The 14,075-nt window shown below is 64.0% G+C and overlaps 3 pseudogenes; all 3 read left to right on the top strand.

The window, feature by feature from the left end:
* Positions 1-2,450: 2,450 nt before the first annotated feature.
* Positions 2,451-2,569, top strand: LOC142862155 (uncharacterized; annotated as a pseudogene).
* A 6,991-nt stretch (positions 2,570-9,560) lies between these two features.
* On the top strand, positions 9,561-9,679 carry LOC142862153 (uncharacterized; annotated as a pseudogene).
* A 3,446-nt stretch (positions 9,680-13,125) lies between these two features.
* On the top strand, positions 13,126-13,244 carry LOC142862152 (uncharacterized; annotated as a pseudogene).
* The last annotated feature ends 831 nt before the right edge of the window (positions 13,245-14,075 follow it).

The following is a 14,075-nucleotide window of genomic DNA, read 5'->3' as shown; positions in this document are numbered from 1 at the left end:
CTCGGGTCGCTTCCACATCTTTGCGATTGTGAATTGTGCCCTAACTGTCACCCTACCCCTTACCCAGCCCAACTCCTCTGCCCCTGCCTGACGCGCTCCTGCCCCGCCAGGCCCGTCACTGTCCTCGGCCCCTGCCCCTGCCTGACCGGCTCCTTCCCGCCCCGGCCCACGTCAGGTCACCGTCACCGTCACCGTCCTCTGCCCCTGCCTGACAGGCTCCTCCCCGCCCGGCCCACCACCTGGGCCACTGCCTGACTCGCTCCTCCCCGGCCAGGCCCGTCGCTGTCCTGGGCCCCTGCCTGACCGGCTCCTTCCCGCCCGGCCTGTCACCGTCCTCGGCCCCTGCCTGACGGCTCCTCCGTCGCCTGGGCCTTCCAGGGGCTTGGTGTGGACGCTGATTCCAGGAAGCCCTCCAGGAACCCGGCAGCAGGGCGGCCGCAGCAGTCTGGCACAGGCATCGCTAAGTCGCCTGCCTGCCGGGGTCGTGCCCCGCTGTGCCGCGGGGGCCCAGCCTGGTGTCTTCCCTGAGGCCCTGGGGCTGCCGCTCCCCGCAAGGGGAGAGCCGCGGAGGTGGGGACCGCCTCCTGATGGGGACGTCCACGCAGCTCTCCACGTCGGATTCCGGGGCTCTCTGTCCTGCCTGAAGGCCCAGCTGGCCTGCGGGTCCTTAGAGTGGCAGAAACATCCTCCAACTGATATTGGGAGTCCGGTGGTTGTCTGCACTTTTGTGCTGGGCACCCCAGGGAGGCCCAGGGGCTGGCTGGACAACGCGGTCTGCTCGGGGGCTTCGGAGGAGCAACCGATGCCCTGTGGATTTTGGTAGCAGCGTCCGAGGTGTCTCTGAGCCCTGCGCCATGTCGGGGAGGAGGTGGGAGGGGCCGCGACCTGCAGTCGTGTTCCCGGGGTGGCACGGCATGTGGCTTCTTCCACAGGCTGCCTGGCCTGGGCTCCCCACACCTGGGCCTTTGGAGGACTGGCCCTGTTCTTGCCAAGGCTTCCTGCAGGGACCCGGAGCTGGGAGGTTGCATCTCCCAGCCCTGGGTCGGGCAGAGCCCCAGCGGGCCATGCCCACAACCTCTCTCAGCACGGGTCCCCCCGAAGGCTCCTTTGGGACCAGGATTCTCCTGCGGGTGACTTCTTAAAGTCTGGCCCCTGGATGGAGGGGCACCAGGAGTAGAGGAGCCGGAAGCGGAAGGGGGTGCCCATGCGAGGGGACATTTTCAGGCCAAGTCCCAGCCTCAGCCTGATCCTCCTGGGAACCCCGGGGTGTACATCACACCCCCTGGTTGTCCCGCTCTGAGACAAGGAGCCGGGCTTCGCATTCCCACTGCAGCCAGTCGTGGGCTGAGGACACCTGGGGCGTTGGGAACTCCCTGGCTTCTCTTTGGATTACCATTTGGAGCTGCTTGGGAATGGTGCCGCCACACACACCCGAGTGCAGGTGTCTTCTGCACAGACTGCGGGCCTCGCTCTTCTGAATGCCACTGGCTCGCCACCCACCCACGGGTGAACCTGGTCAGGGTACTTTCTGTAAGGAGCAGACTCTGATCCGGGCGGGCTACCGGTGTCTCTGTTTGCTCGTTTCTTTCTTCCATTTCGGGAAAGGCTTCCTTACTGGGTTTGGAAATCTCCTGTGCCTTTCCTCGCCTATTCTGTCAGCTTTAAAATTCTCTTTCAGTTGCCACCCTCACAGATGGATTAGGAAACTCTTTTCGGTGCATTCATTAGTGAAATGACCTCAAGGAAGCTCGAATCCAATATCTAATCGCCGGCTTTTAGCGAGTCCACACCCGAGGGTGGTTGGGGTCCAATCCAGCCCCGGGCCAGGCCCAGGCCCCTTGGACTGGGCCACAGGAGGACACAGAGCAGGGTCCCGGCAACCACGGTAGCGGTGCCGGCAGTTCTCCAAGGGCTTGGGGGTTTTCCAGAGGTGGGAGATGGAGGGGACTGATTCCTTCAGCGCCCCCCAAACCACGCCGCCCCACCGCAGCCATGGGACACATCCCGAGACACGCCCCTACACTCGCTCCCCTCCCCCATGCGCTGTGCCCCAGCCCTGGCCCTGGGGAATAGGCGGCAGCCCGCCCACCCACAGGGCGGGGGGCGCAGCTGAAAGGGGTTGTGCGGGAGGGCGGCCCCTGGCTGGGGTCAAAGGGTGAGCGCGCCGCGCGCGCGTGCGCAGTCAGCAGCGGCGCGCTGGGGGTGGGGGCGGGTAGGTGAAGGAGGCGAGGTGAGGAGAGGAGGGGGGCTGGAAGGTTTCCACCTTGGCAGGTCCAGCCGTGCAGGCGCATCGTGTGTGTGTGTGTGTGTGTGTGTGTGTGTGTGTGTGTGTGTGGACAGCCCTCCACCCCACCCCGCCCCGCCCCGTCCCTCACCTCAGTCGGGTCAGCGCTATCGCGGGGAAGCGCGGTGAGGCTGGCTTCTTGAGCGGGGCAGGGGCGCCCTCCGCCGTCTACGGTCACACCACCCCGAACGCGCCCCGTCTCGTCTGATCTCCGAAGCTAAGCAGCGTCGGGCCTGGCTAGTACTTGGATGGGAGACCGCCTGGGCATCCCGGGTGCCGTAGGCTTTTTTTTTTTTTTTTTTGCCTGTTGCTCTGTCCCCTTGCTGGGAGCGCGGCGGGACGGCGGTCCGGCGGATCACCCCCACCCTCAGCGCCCGCCGCGGTGCCTGCCGCCCCAGCCCGCACCGTGGGGCCTCCTTCTTGTCCCAAGCCGCGACACCGCCGCCACGCGGCAGCATGCGTGGCATCTGGACTGTCAGGTCTCAGACCAAAGGTCTGGTCTGTGGGAACCGACACGCTGGAGTCTGAGAGGGGAGGGAGCTCCGGAAGGATTCCAGGATGTCATTTTGAGCGAGCATGTCACCAGAACTCGTCCCGTTGCTTTTGGGGTTCTATGGGCTACACGTAGGAATCTCTGGTGGTGGCACTGGAGGCTGGGGGCTCCGGACTCACACCCAGACCTGCTGGACAGGCCTCCTTTTACTTTTCTTTTCGGATTCATTTTCTTAGAAAGTGTCTCTTATCTCTATTATTGCATTTTCTTCTCTCTCTCTTTTCAAGCAGATGATGGGAGTACAAGTATTGAGGTGACATGTGTTGCCCGTGCCCCCCTCCCCCCTGTTTCCTTATTTATTTCTCATTTTCTCCCAGCGGATTGTGGGGGTACCAATGTTCAGGTCGGGTGCATTGCTCTTTCCCCGCCTCCCCCCTCGGGGCAGAGCTTCAAGTGCGCCCATCCCCCAGTTGGTGCGCACCCCCCCTCCCTAATGGATGTGTATGCCCACCCCCTCCCCACGCCCGCCCGCCCGACACCCACCCGATGACAGTGATTCCTCTGTGTCCACTTAGGTGTCCATCCGTTCGTACCAATTTGCCGGTGAGCGCGCGCACGTGGTGCTCGTGTGTCCATGCTTGGGATACCTGGCCTACTGGGACGGGTCCCAGCTCTGGCCAGGAGAAGAGGAGAGGCGCCCTCTCACCGCTGCTCCTCACAGCCGAACAGCACTCCGTGGTGTCCACGCGCCACATGTTATTAATGCACTCCTGGATGGATGGGCACTCGGGTCGCTTCCACATCTTTGCGATTGTGAATTGTGCCCTAACTGTCACCCTACCCCTTACCCAGCCCAACTCCTCTGCCCCTGCCTGACGCGCTCCTGCCCCGCCAGGCCCGTCACTGTCCTCGGCCCCTGCCCCTGCCTGACCGGCTCCTTCCCGCCCCGGCCCACGTCAGGTCACCGTCACCGTCACCGTCCTCTGCCCCTGCCTGACAGGCTCCTCCCCGCCCGGCCCACCACCTGGGCCACTGCCTGACTCGCTCCTCCCCGGCCAGGCCCGTCGCTGTCCTGGGCCCCTGCCTGACCGGCTCCTTCCCGCCCGGCCTGTCACCGTCCTCGGCCCCTGCCTGACGGCTCCTCCGTCGCCTGGGCCTTCCAGGGGCTTGGTGTGGACGCTGATTCCAGGAAGCCCTCCAGGAACCCGGCAGCAGGGCGGCCGCAGCAGTCTGGCACAGGCATCGCTAAGTCGCCTGCCTGCCGGGGTCGTGCCCCGCTGTGCCGCGGGGGCCCAGCCTGGTGTCTTCCCTGAGGCCCTGGGGCTGCCGCTCCCCGCAAGGGGAGAGCCGCGGAGGTGGGGACCGCCTCCTGATGGGGACGTCCACGCAGCTCTCCACGTCGGATTCCGGGGCTCTCTGTCCTGCCTGAAGGCCCAGCTGGCCTGCGGGTCCTTAGAGTGGCAGAAACATCCTCCAACTGATATTGGGAGTCCGGTGGTTGTCTGCACTTTTGTGCTGGGCACCCCAGGGAGGCCCAGGGGCTGGCTGGACAACGCGGTCTGCTCGGGGGCTTCGGAGGAGCAACCGATGCCCTGTGGATTTTGGTAGCAGCGTCCGAGGTGTCTCTGAGCCCTGCGCCATGTCGGGGAGGAGGTGGGAGGGGCCGCGACCTGCAGTCGTGTTCCCGGGGTGGCACGGCATGTGGCTTCTTCCACAGGCTGCCTGGCCTGGGCTCCCCACACCTGGGCCTTTGGAGGACTGGCCCTGTTCTTGCCAAGGCTTCCTGCAGGGACCCGGAGCTGGGAGGTTGCATCTCCCAGCCCTGGGTCGGGCAGAGCCCCAGCGGGCCATGCCCACAACCTCTCTCAGCACGGGTCCCCCCGAAGGCTCCTTTGGGACCAGGATTCTCCTGCGGGTGACTTCTTAAAGTCTGGCCCCTGGATGGAGGGGCACCAGGAGTAGAGGAGCCGGAAGCGGAAGGGGGTGCCCATGCGAGGGGACATTTTCAGGCCAAGTCCCAGCCTCAGCCTGATCCTCCTGGGAACCCCGGGGTGTACATCACACCCCCTGGTTGTCCCGCTCTGAGACAAGGAGCCGGGCTTCGCATTCCCACTGCAGCCAGTCGTGGGCTGAGGACACCTGGGGCGTTGGGAACTCCCTGGCTTCTCTTTGGATTACCATTTGGAGCTGCTTGGGAATGGTGCCGCCACACACACCCGAGTGCAGGTGTCTTCTGCACAGACTGCGGGCCTCGCTCTTCTGAATGCCACTGGCTCGCCACCCACCCACGGGTGAACCTGGTCAGGGTACTTTCTGTAAGGAGCAGACTCTGATCCGGGCGGGCTACCGGTGTCTCTGTTTGCTCGTTTCTTTCTTCCATTTCGGGAAAGGCTTCCTTACTGGGTTTGGAAATCTCCTGTGCCTTTCCTCGCCTATTCTGTCAGCTTTAAAATTCTCTTTCAGTTGCCACCCTCACAGATGGATTAGGAAACTCTTTTCGGTGCATTCATTAGTGAAATGACCTCAAGGAAGCTCGAATCCAATATCTAATCGCCGGCTTTTAGCGAGTCCACACCCGAGGGTGGTTGGGGTCCAATCCAGCCCCGGGCCAGGCCCAGGCCCCTTGGACTGGGCCACAGGAGGACACAGAGCAGGGTCCCGGCAACCACGGTAGCGGTGCCGGCAGTTCTCCAAGGGCTTGGGGGTTTTCCAGAGGTGGGAGATGGAGGGGACTGATTCCTTCAGCGCCCCCCAAACCACGCCGCCCCACCGCAGCCATGGGACACATCCCGAGACACGCCCCTACACTCGCTCCCCTCCCCCATGCGCTGTGCCCCAGCCCTGGCCCTGGGGAATAGGCGGCAGCCCGCCCACCCACAGGGCGGGGGGCGCAGCTGAAAGGGGTTGTGCGGGAGGGCGGCCCCTGGCTGGGGTCAAAGGGTGAGCGCGCCGCGCGCGCGTGCGCAGTCAGCAGCGGCGCGCTGGGGGTGGGGGCGGGTAGGTGAAGGAGGCGAGGTGAGGAGAGGAGGGGGGCTGGAAGGTTTCCACCTTGGCAGGTCCAGCCGTGCAGGCGCATCGTGTGTGTGTGTGTGTGTGTGTGTGTGGACAGCCCTCCACCCCACCCCGCCCCGCCCCGTCCCTCACCTCAGTCGGGTCAGCGCTATCGCGGGGAAGCGCGGTGAGGCTGGCTTCTTGAGCGGGGCAGGGGCGCCCTCCGCCGTCTACGGTCACACCACCCCGAACGCGCCCCGTCTCGTCTGATCTCCGAAGCTAAGCAGCCTCGGGCCTGGCTAGTACTTGGATGGGAGACCGCCTGGGCATCCCGGGTGCCTAGGCTTTTTTTTTTTTTTTTTGCCTGTTGCTCTGTCCCCTTGCTGGGAGCGCGGCGGGACGGCGGTCCGGCGGATCACCCCCACCCTCAGCGCCTGCCGCGGTGCCTGCCGCCCCAGCCCGCACCGTGGGGCCTCCTTCTTGTCCCAAGCCGCGACACCGCCGCCACGCGGCAGCATGCGTGGCATCTGGACTGTCAGGTCTCAGACCAAAGGTCTGGTCTGTGGGAACCGACACGCTGGAGTCTGAGAGGGGAGGGAGCTCCGGAAGGATTCCAGGATGTCATTTTGAGCGAGCATGTCACCAGAACTCGTCCCGTTGCTTTTGGGGTTCTATGGGCTACACGTAGGAATCTCTGGTGGTGGCACTGGAGGCTGGGGGCTCCGGACTCACACCCAGACCTGCTGGACAGGCCTCCTTTTACTTTTCTTTTCGGATTCATTTTCTTAGAAAGTGTCTCTTATCTCTATTATTGCATTTTCTTCTCTCTCTCTTTTCAAGCAGATGATGGGAGTACAAGTATTGAGGTGACATGTGTTGCCCGTGCCCCCCTCCCCCCTGTTTCCTTATTTATTTCTCATTTTCTCCCAGCGGATTGTGGGGGTACCAATGTTCAGGTCGGGTGCATTGCTCTTTCCCCGCCTCCCCCCTCGGGGCAGAGCTTCAAGTGCGCCCATCCCCCAGTTGGTGCGCACCCCCCCTCCCTAATGGATGTGTATGCCCACCCCCTCCCCACGCCCGCCCGCCCGACACCCACCCGATGACAGTGATTCCTCTGTGTCCACTTAGGTGTCCATCCGTTCGTACCAATTTGCCGGTGAGCGCGCGCACGTGGTGCTCGTGTGTCCATGCTTGGGATACCTGGCCTACTGGGACGGGTCCCAGCTCTGGCCAGGAGAAGAGGAGAGGCGCCCTCTCACCGCTGCTCCTCACAGCCGAACAGCACTCCGTGGTGTCCACGCGCCACATGTTATTAATGCACTCCTGGATGGATGGGCACTCGGGTCGCTTCCACATCTTTGCGATTGTGAATTGTGCCCTAACTGTCACCCTACCCCTTACCCAGCCCAACTCCTCTGCCCCTGCCTGACGCGCTCCTGCCCCGCCAGGCCCGTCACTGTCCTCGGCCCCTGCCCCTGCCTGACCGGCTCCTTCCCGCCCCGGCCCACGTCAGGTCACCGTCACCGTCACCGTCCTCTGCCCCTGCCTGACAGGCTCCTCCCCGCCCGGCCCACCACCTGGGCCACTGCCTGACTCGCTCCTCCCCGGCCAGGCCCGTCGCTGTCCTGGGCCCCTGCCTGACCGGCTCCTTCCCGCCCGGCCTGTCACCGTCCTCGGCCCCTGCCTGACGGCTCCTCCGTCGCCTGGGCCTTCCAGGGGCTTGGTGTGGACGCTGATTCCAGGAAGCCCTCCAGGAACCCGGCAGCAGGGCGGCCGCAGCAGTCTGGCACAGGCATCGCTAAGTCGCCTGCCTGCCGGGGTCGTGCCCCGCTGTGCCGCGGGGGCCCAGCCTGGTGTCTTCCCTGAGGCCCTGGGGCTGCCGCTCCCCGCAAGGGGAGAGCCGCGGAGGTGGGGACCGCCTCCTGATGGGGACGTCCACGCAGCTCTCCACGTCGGATTCCGGGGCTCTCTGTCCTGCCTGAAGGCCCAGCTGGCCTGCGGGTCCTTAGAGTGGCAGAAACATCCTCCAACTGATATTGGGAGTCCGGTGGTTGTCTGCACTTTTGTGCTGGGCACCCCAGGGAGGCCCAGGGGCTGGCTGGACAACGCGGTCTGCTCGGGGGCTTCGGAGGAGCAACCGATGCCCTGTGGATTTTGGTAGCAGCGTCCGAGGTGTCTCTGAGCCCTGCGCCATGTCGGGGAGGAGGTGGGAGGGGCCGCGACCTGCAGTCGTGTTCCCGGGGTGGCACGGCATGTGGCTTCTTCCACAGGCTGCCTGGCCTGGGCTCCCCACACCTGGGCCTTTGGAGGACTGGCCCTGTTCTTGCCAAGGCTTCCTGCAGGGACCCGGAGCTGGGAGGTTGCATCTCCCAGCCCTGGGTCGGGCAGAGCCCCAGCGGGCCATGCCCACAACCTCTCTCAGCACGGGTCCCCCCGAAGGCTCCTTTGGGACCAGGATTCTCCTGCGGGTGACTTCTTAAAGTCTGGCCCCTGGATGGAGGGGCACCAGGAGTAGAGGAGCCGGAAGCGGAAGGGGGTGCCCATGCGAGGGGACATTTTCAGGCCAAGTCCCAGCCTCAGCCTGATCCTCCTGGGAACCCCGGGGTGTACATCACACCCCCTGGTTGTCCCGCTCTGAGACAAGGAGCCGGGCTTCGCATTCCCACTGCAGCCAGTCGTGGGCTGAGGACACCTGGGGCGTTGGGAACTCCCTGGCTTCTCTTTGGATTACCATTTGGAGCTGCTTGGGAATGGTGCCGCCACACACACCCGAGTGCAGGTGTCTTCTGCACAGACTGCGGGCCTCGCTCTTCTGAATGCCACTGGCTCGCCACCCACCCACGGGTGAACCTGGTCAGGGTACTTTCTGTAAGGAGCAGACTCTGATCCGGGCGGGCTACCGGTGTCTCTGTTTGCTCGTTTCTTTCTTCCATTTCGGGAAAGGCTTCCTTACTGGGTTTGGAAATCTCCTGTGCCTTTCCTCGCCTATTCTGTCAGCTTTAAAATTCTCTTTCAGTTGCCACCCTCACAGATGGATTAGGAAACTCTTTTCGGTGCATTCATTAGTGAAATGACCTCAAGGAAGCTCGAATCCAATATCTAATCGCCGGCTTTTAGCGAGTCCACACCCGAGGGTGGTTGGGGTCCAATCCAGCCCCGGGCCAGGCCCAGGCCCCTTGGACTGGGCCACAGGAGGACACAGAGCAGGGTCCCGGCAACCACGGTAGCGGTGCCGGCAGTTCTCCAAGGGCTTGGGGGTTTTCCAGAGGTGGGAGATGGAGGGGACTGATTCCTTCAGCGCCCCCCAAACCACGCCGCCCCACCGCAGCCATGGGACACATCCCGAGACACGCCCCTACACTCGCTCCCCTCCCCCATGCGCTGTGCCCCAGCCCTGGCCCTGGGGAATAGGCGGCAGCCCGCCCACCCACAGGGCGGGGGGCGCAGCTGAAAGGGGTTGTGCGGGAGGGCGGCCCCTGGCTGGGGTCAAAGGGTGAGCACGCCGCGCGCGCGTGCGCAGTCAGCAGCGGCGCGCTGGGGGTGGGGGCGGGTAGGTGAAGGAGGCGAGGTGAGGAGAGGAGGGGGGCTGGATGGTTTCCACCTTGGCAGGTCCAGCCGTGCAGGCGCATCGTGTGTGTGTGTGTGTGTGTGTGTGTGTGTGTGTGTGTGTGTGTGTGGACAGCCCTCCACCCCACCCCGCCCCGCCCCGTCCCTCACCTCAGTCGGGTCAGCGCTATCGCGGGGAAGCGCGGTGAGGCTGGCTTCTTGAGCGGGGCAGGGGCGCCCTCCGCCGTCTACGGTCACACCACCCCGAACGCGCCCCGTCTCGTCTGATCTCCGAAGCTAAGCAGCGTCGGGCCTGGCTAGTACTTGGATGGGAGACCGCCTGGGCATCCCGGGTGCCGTAGGCTTTTTTTTTTTTTTTTTGCCTGTTGCTCTGTCCCCTTGCTGGGAGCGCGGCGGGACGGCGGTCCGGCGGATCACCCCCACCCTCAGCGCCCGCCGCGGTGCCTGCCGCCCCAGCCCGCACCGTGGGGCCTCCTTCTTGTCCCAAGCCGCGACACCGCCGCCACGCGGCAGCATGCGTGGCATCTGGACTGTCAGGTCTCAGACCAAAGGTCTGGTCTGTGGGAACCGACACGCTGGAGTCTGAGAGGGGAGGGAGCTCCGGAAGGATTCCAGGATGTCATTTTGAGCGAGCATGTCACCAGAACTCGTCCCGTTGCTTTTGGGGTTCTATGGGCTACACGTAGGAATCTCTGGTGGTGGCACTGGAGGCTGGGGGCTCCGGACTCACACCCAGACCTGCTGGACAGGCCTCCTTTTACTTTTCTTTTCGGATTCATTTTCTTAGAAAGTGTCTCTTATCTCTATTATTGCATTTTCTTCTCTCTCTCTTTTCAAGCAGATGATGGGAGTACAAGTATTGAGGTGACATGTGTTGCCCGTGCCCCCCTCCCCCCTGTTTCCTTATTTATTTCTCATTTTCTCCCAGCGGATTGTGGGGGTACCAATGTTCAGGTCGGGTGCATTGCTCTTTCCCCGCCTCCCCCCTCGGGGCAGAGCTTCAAGTGCGCCCATCCCCCAGTTGGTGCGCACCCCCCCTCCCTAATGGATGTGTATGCCCACCCCCTCCCCACGCCCGCCCGCCCGACACCCACCCGATGACAGTGATTCCTCTGTGTCCACTTAGGTGTCCATCCGTTCGTACCAATTTGCCGGTGAGCGCGCGCACGTGGTGCTCGTGTGTCCATGCTTGGGATACCTGGCCTACTGGGACGGGTCCCAGCTCTGGCCAGGAGAAGAGGAGAGGCGCCCTCTCACCGCTGCTCCTCACAGCCGAACAGCACTCCGTGGTGTCCACGCGCCACATGTTATTAATGCACTCCTGGATGGATGGGCACTCGGGTCGCTTCCACATCTTTGCGATTGTGAATTGTGCCCTAACTGTCACCCTACCCCTTACCCAGCCCAACTCCTCTGCCCCTGCCTGACGCGCTCCTGCCCCGCCAGGCCCGTCACTGTCCTCGGCCCCTGCCCCTGCCTGACCGGCTCCTTCCCGCCCCGGCCCACGTCAGGTCACCGTCACCGTCACCGTCCTCTGCCCCTGCCTGACAGGCTCCTCCCCGCCCGGCCCACCACCTGGGCCACTGCCTGACTCGCTCCTCCCCGGCCAGGCCCGTCGCTGTCCTGGGCCCCTGCCTGACCGGCTCCTTCCCGCCCGGCCTGTCACCGTCCTCGGCCCCTGCCTGACGGCTCCTCCGTCGCCTGGGCCTTCCAGGGGCTTGGTGTGGACGCTGATTCCAGGAAGCCCTCCAGGAACCCGGCAGCAGGGCGGCCGCAGCAGTCTGGCACAGGCATCGCTAAGTCGCCTGCCTGCCGGGGTCGTGCCCCGCTGTGCCGCGGGGGCCCAGCCTGGTGTCTTCCCTGAGGCCCTGGGGCTGCCGCTCCCCGCAAGGGGAGAGCCGCGGAGGTGGGGACCGCCTCCTGATGGGGACGTCCACGCAGCTCTCCACGTCGGATTCCGGGGCTCTCTGTCCTGCCTGAAGGCCCAGCTGGCCTGCGGGTCCTTAGAGTGGCAGAAACATCCTCCAACTGATATTGGGAGTCCGGTGGTTGTCTGCACTTTTGTGCTGGGCACCCCAGGGAGGCCCAGGGGCTGGCTGGACAACGCGGTCTGCTCGGGGGCTTCGGAGGAGCAACCGATGCCCTGTGGATTTTGGTAGCAGCGTCCGAGGTGTCTCTGAGCCCTGCGCCATGTCGGGGAGGAGGTGGGAGGGGCCGCGACCTGCAGTCGTGTTCCCGGGGTGGCACGGCATGTGGCTTCTTCCACAGGCTGCCTGGCCTGGGCTCCCCACACCTGGGCCTTTGGAGGACTGGCCCTGTTCTTGCCAAGGCTTCCTGCAGGGACCCGGAGCTGGGAGGTTGCATCTCCCAGCCCTGGGTCGGGCAGAGCCCCAGCGGGCCATGCCCACAACCTCTCTCAGCACGGGTCCCCCCGAAGGCTCCTTTGGGACCAGGATTCTCCTGCGGGTGACTTCTTAAAGTCTGGCCCCTGGATGGAGGGGCACCAGGAGTAGAGGAGCCGGAAGCGGAAGGGGGTGCCCATGCGAGGGGACATTTTCAGGCCAAGTCCCAGCCTCAGCCTGATCCTCCTGGGAACCCCGGGGTGTACATCACACCCCCTGGTTGTCCCGCTCTGAGACAAGGAGCCGGGCTTCGCATTCCCACTGCAGCCAGTCGTGGGCTGAGGACACCTGGGGCGTTGGGAACTCCCTGGCTTCTCTTTGGATTACCATTTGGAGCTGCTTGGGAATGGTGCCGCCACACACACCCGAGTGCAGGTGTCTTCTGCACAGACTGCGGGCCTCGCTCTTCTGAATGCCACTGGCTCGCCACCCACCCACGGGTGAACCTGGTCAGGGTACTTTCTGTAAGGAGCAGACTCTGATCCGGGCGGGCTACCGGTGTCTCTGTTTGCTCGTTTCTTTCTTCCATTTCGGGAAAGGCTTCCTTACTGGGTTTGGAAATCTCCTGTGCCTTTCCTCGCCTATTCTGTCAGCTTTAAAATTCTCTTTCAGTTGCCACCCTCACAGATGGATTAGGAAACTCTTTTCGGTGCATTCATTAGTGAAATGACCTCAAGGAAGCTCGAATCCAATATCTAATCGCCGGCTTTTAGCGAGTCCACACCCGAGGGTGGTTGGGGTCCAATCCAGCCCCGGGCCAGGCCCAGGCCCCTTGGACTGGGCCACAGGAGGACACAGAGCAGGGTCCCGGCAACCACGGTAGCGGTGCCGGCAGTTCTCCAAGGGCTTGGGGGTTTTCCAGAGGTGGGAGATGGAGGGGACTGATTCCTTCAGCGCCCCCCAAACCACGCCGCCCCACCGCAGCCATGGGACACATCCCGAGACACGCCCCTACACTCGCTCCCCTCCCCCATGCGCTGTGCCCCAGCCCTGGCCCTGGGGAATAGGCGGCAGCCCGCCCACCCACAGGGCGGGGGGCGCAGCTGAAAGGGGTTGTGCGGGAGGGCGGCCCCTGGCTGGGGTCAAAGGGTGAGCACGCCGCGCGCGCGTGCGCAGTCAGCAGCGGCGCGCTGGGGGTGGGGGCGGGTAGGTGAAGGAGGCGAGGTGAGGAGAGGAGGGGGGCTGGATGGTTTCCACCTTGGCAGGTCCAGCCGTGCAGGCGCATCGTGTGTGTGTGTGTGTGTGTGTGTGTGTGTGTGTGTGTGTGTGTGTGGACAGCCCTCCACCCCACCCCGCCCCGCCCCGTCCCTCACCTCAGTCGGGTCAGCGCTATCGCGGGGAAGCGCGGTGAGGCTGGCTTCTTGAGCGGGGCAGGGGCGCCCTCCGCCGTCTACGGTCACACCACCCCGAACGCGCCCCGTCTCGTCTGATCTCCGAAGCTAAGCAGCGTCGGGCCTGGCTAGTACTTGGATGGGAGACCGCCTGGGCATCCCGGGTGCCGTAGGCTTTTTTTTTTTTTTTTTGCCTGTTGCTCTGTCCCCTTGCTGGGAGCGCGGCGGGACGGCGGTCCGGCGGATCACCCCCACCCTCAGCGCCCGCCGCGGTGCCTGCCGCCCCAGCCCGCACCGTGGGGCCTCCTTCTTGTCCCAAGCCGCGACACCGCCGCCACGCGGCAGCATGCGTGGCATCTGGACTGTCAGGTCTCAGACCAAAGGTCTGGTCTGTGGGAACCGACACGCTGGAGTCTGAGAGGGGAGGGAGCTCCGGAAGGATTCCAGGATGTCATTTTGAGCGAGCATGTCACCAGAACTCGTCCCGTTGCTTTTGGGGTTCTATGGGCTACACGTAGGAATCTCTGGTGGTGGCACTGGAGGCTGGGGGCTCCGGACTCACACCCAGACCTGCTGGACAGGCCTCCTTTTACTTTTCTTTTCGGATTCATTTTCTTAGAAAGTGTCTCTTATCTCTATTATTGCATTTTCTTCTCTCTCTCTTTTCAAGCAGATGATGGGAGTACAAGTATTGAGGTGACATGTGTTGCCCGTGCCCCCCTCCCCCCTGTTTCCTTATTTATTTCTCATTTTCTCCCAGCGGATTGTGGGGGTACCAATGTTCAGGTCGGGTGCATTGCTCTTTCCCCGCCTCCCCCCTCGGGGCAGAGCTTCAAGTGCGCCCATCCCCCAGTTGGTGCGCACCCCCCCTCCCTAATGGATGTGTATGCCCACCCCCTCCCCACGCCCGCCCGCCCGACACCCACCCGATGACAGTGATTCCTCTGTGTCCACTTAGGTGTCCATCCGTTCGTACCAATTTGCCGGTGAGCGCGCGCACGTGGTGC

The sequence above is a fragment of the Microcebus murinus genome, chromosome 18 (assembly GCF_040939455.1).
Source record: "Microcebus murinus isolate Inina chromosome 18, M.murinus_Inina_mat1.0, whole genome shotgun sequence".
Classification (NCBI taxonomy): Eukaryota; Metazoa; Chordata; class Mammalia; order Primates; family Cheirogaleidae; genus Microcebus; species Microcebus murinus.
The sequence above is the reverse complement of the archived record's forward strand: the minus strand, read 5'-3'. Positions and strand labels throughout refer to the sequence as shown.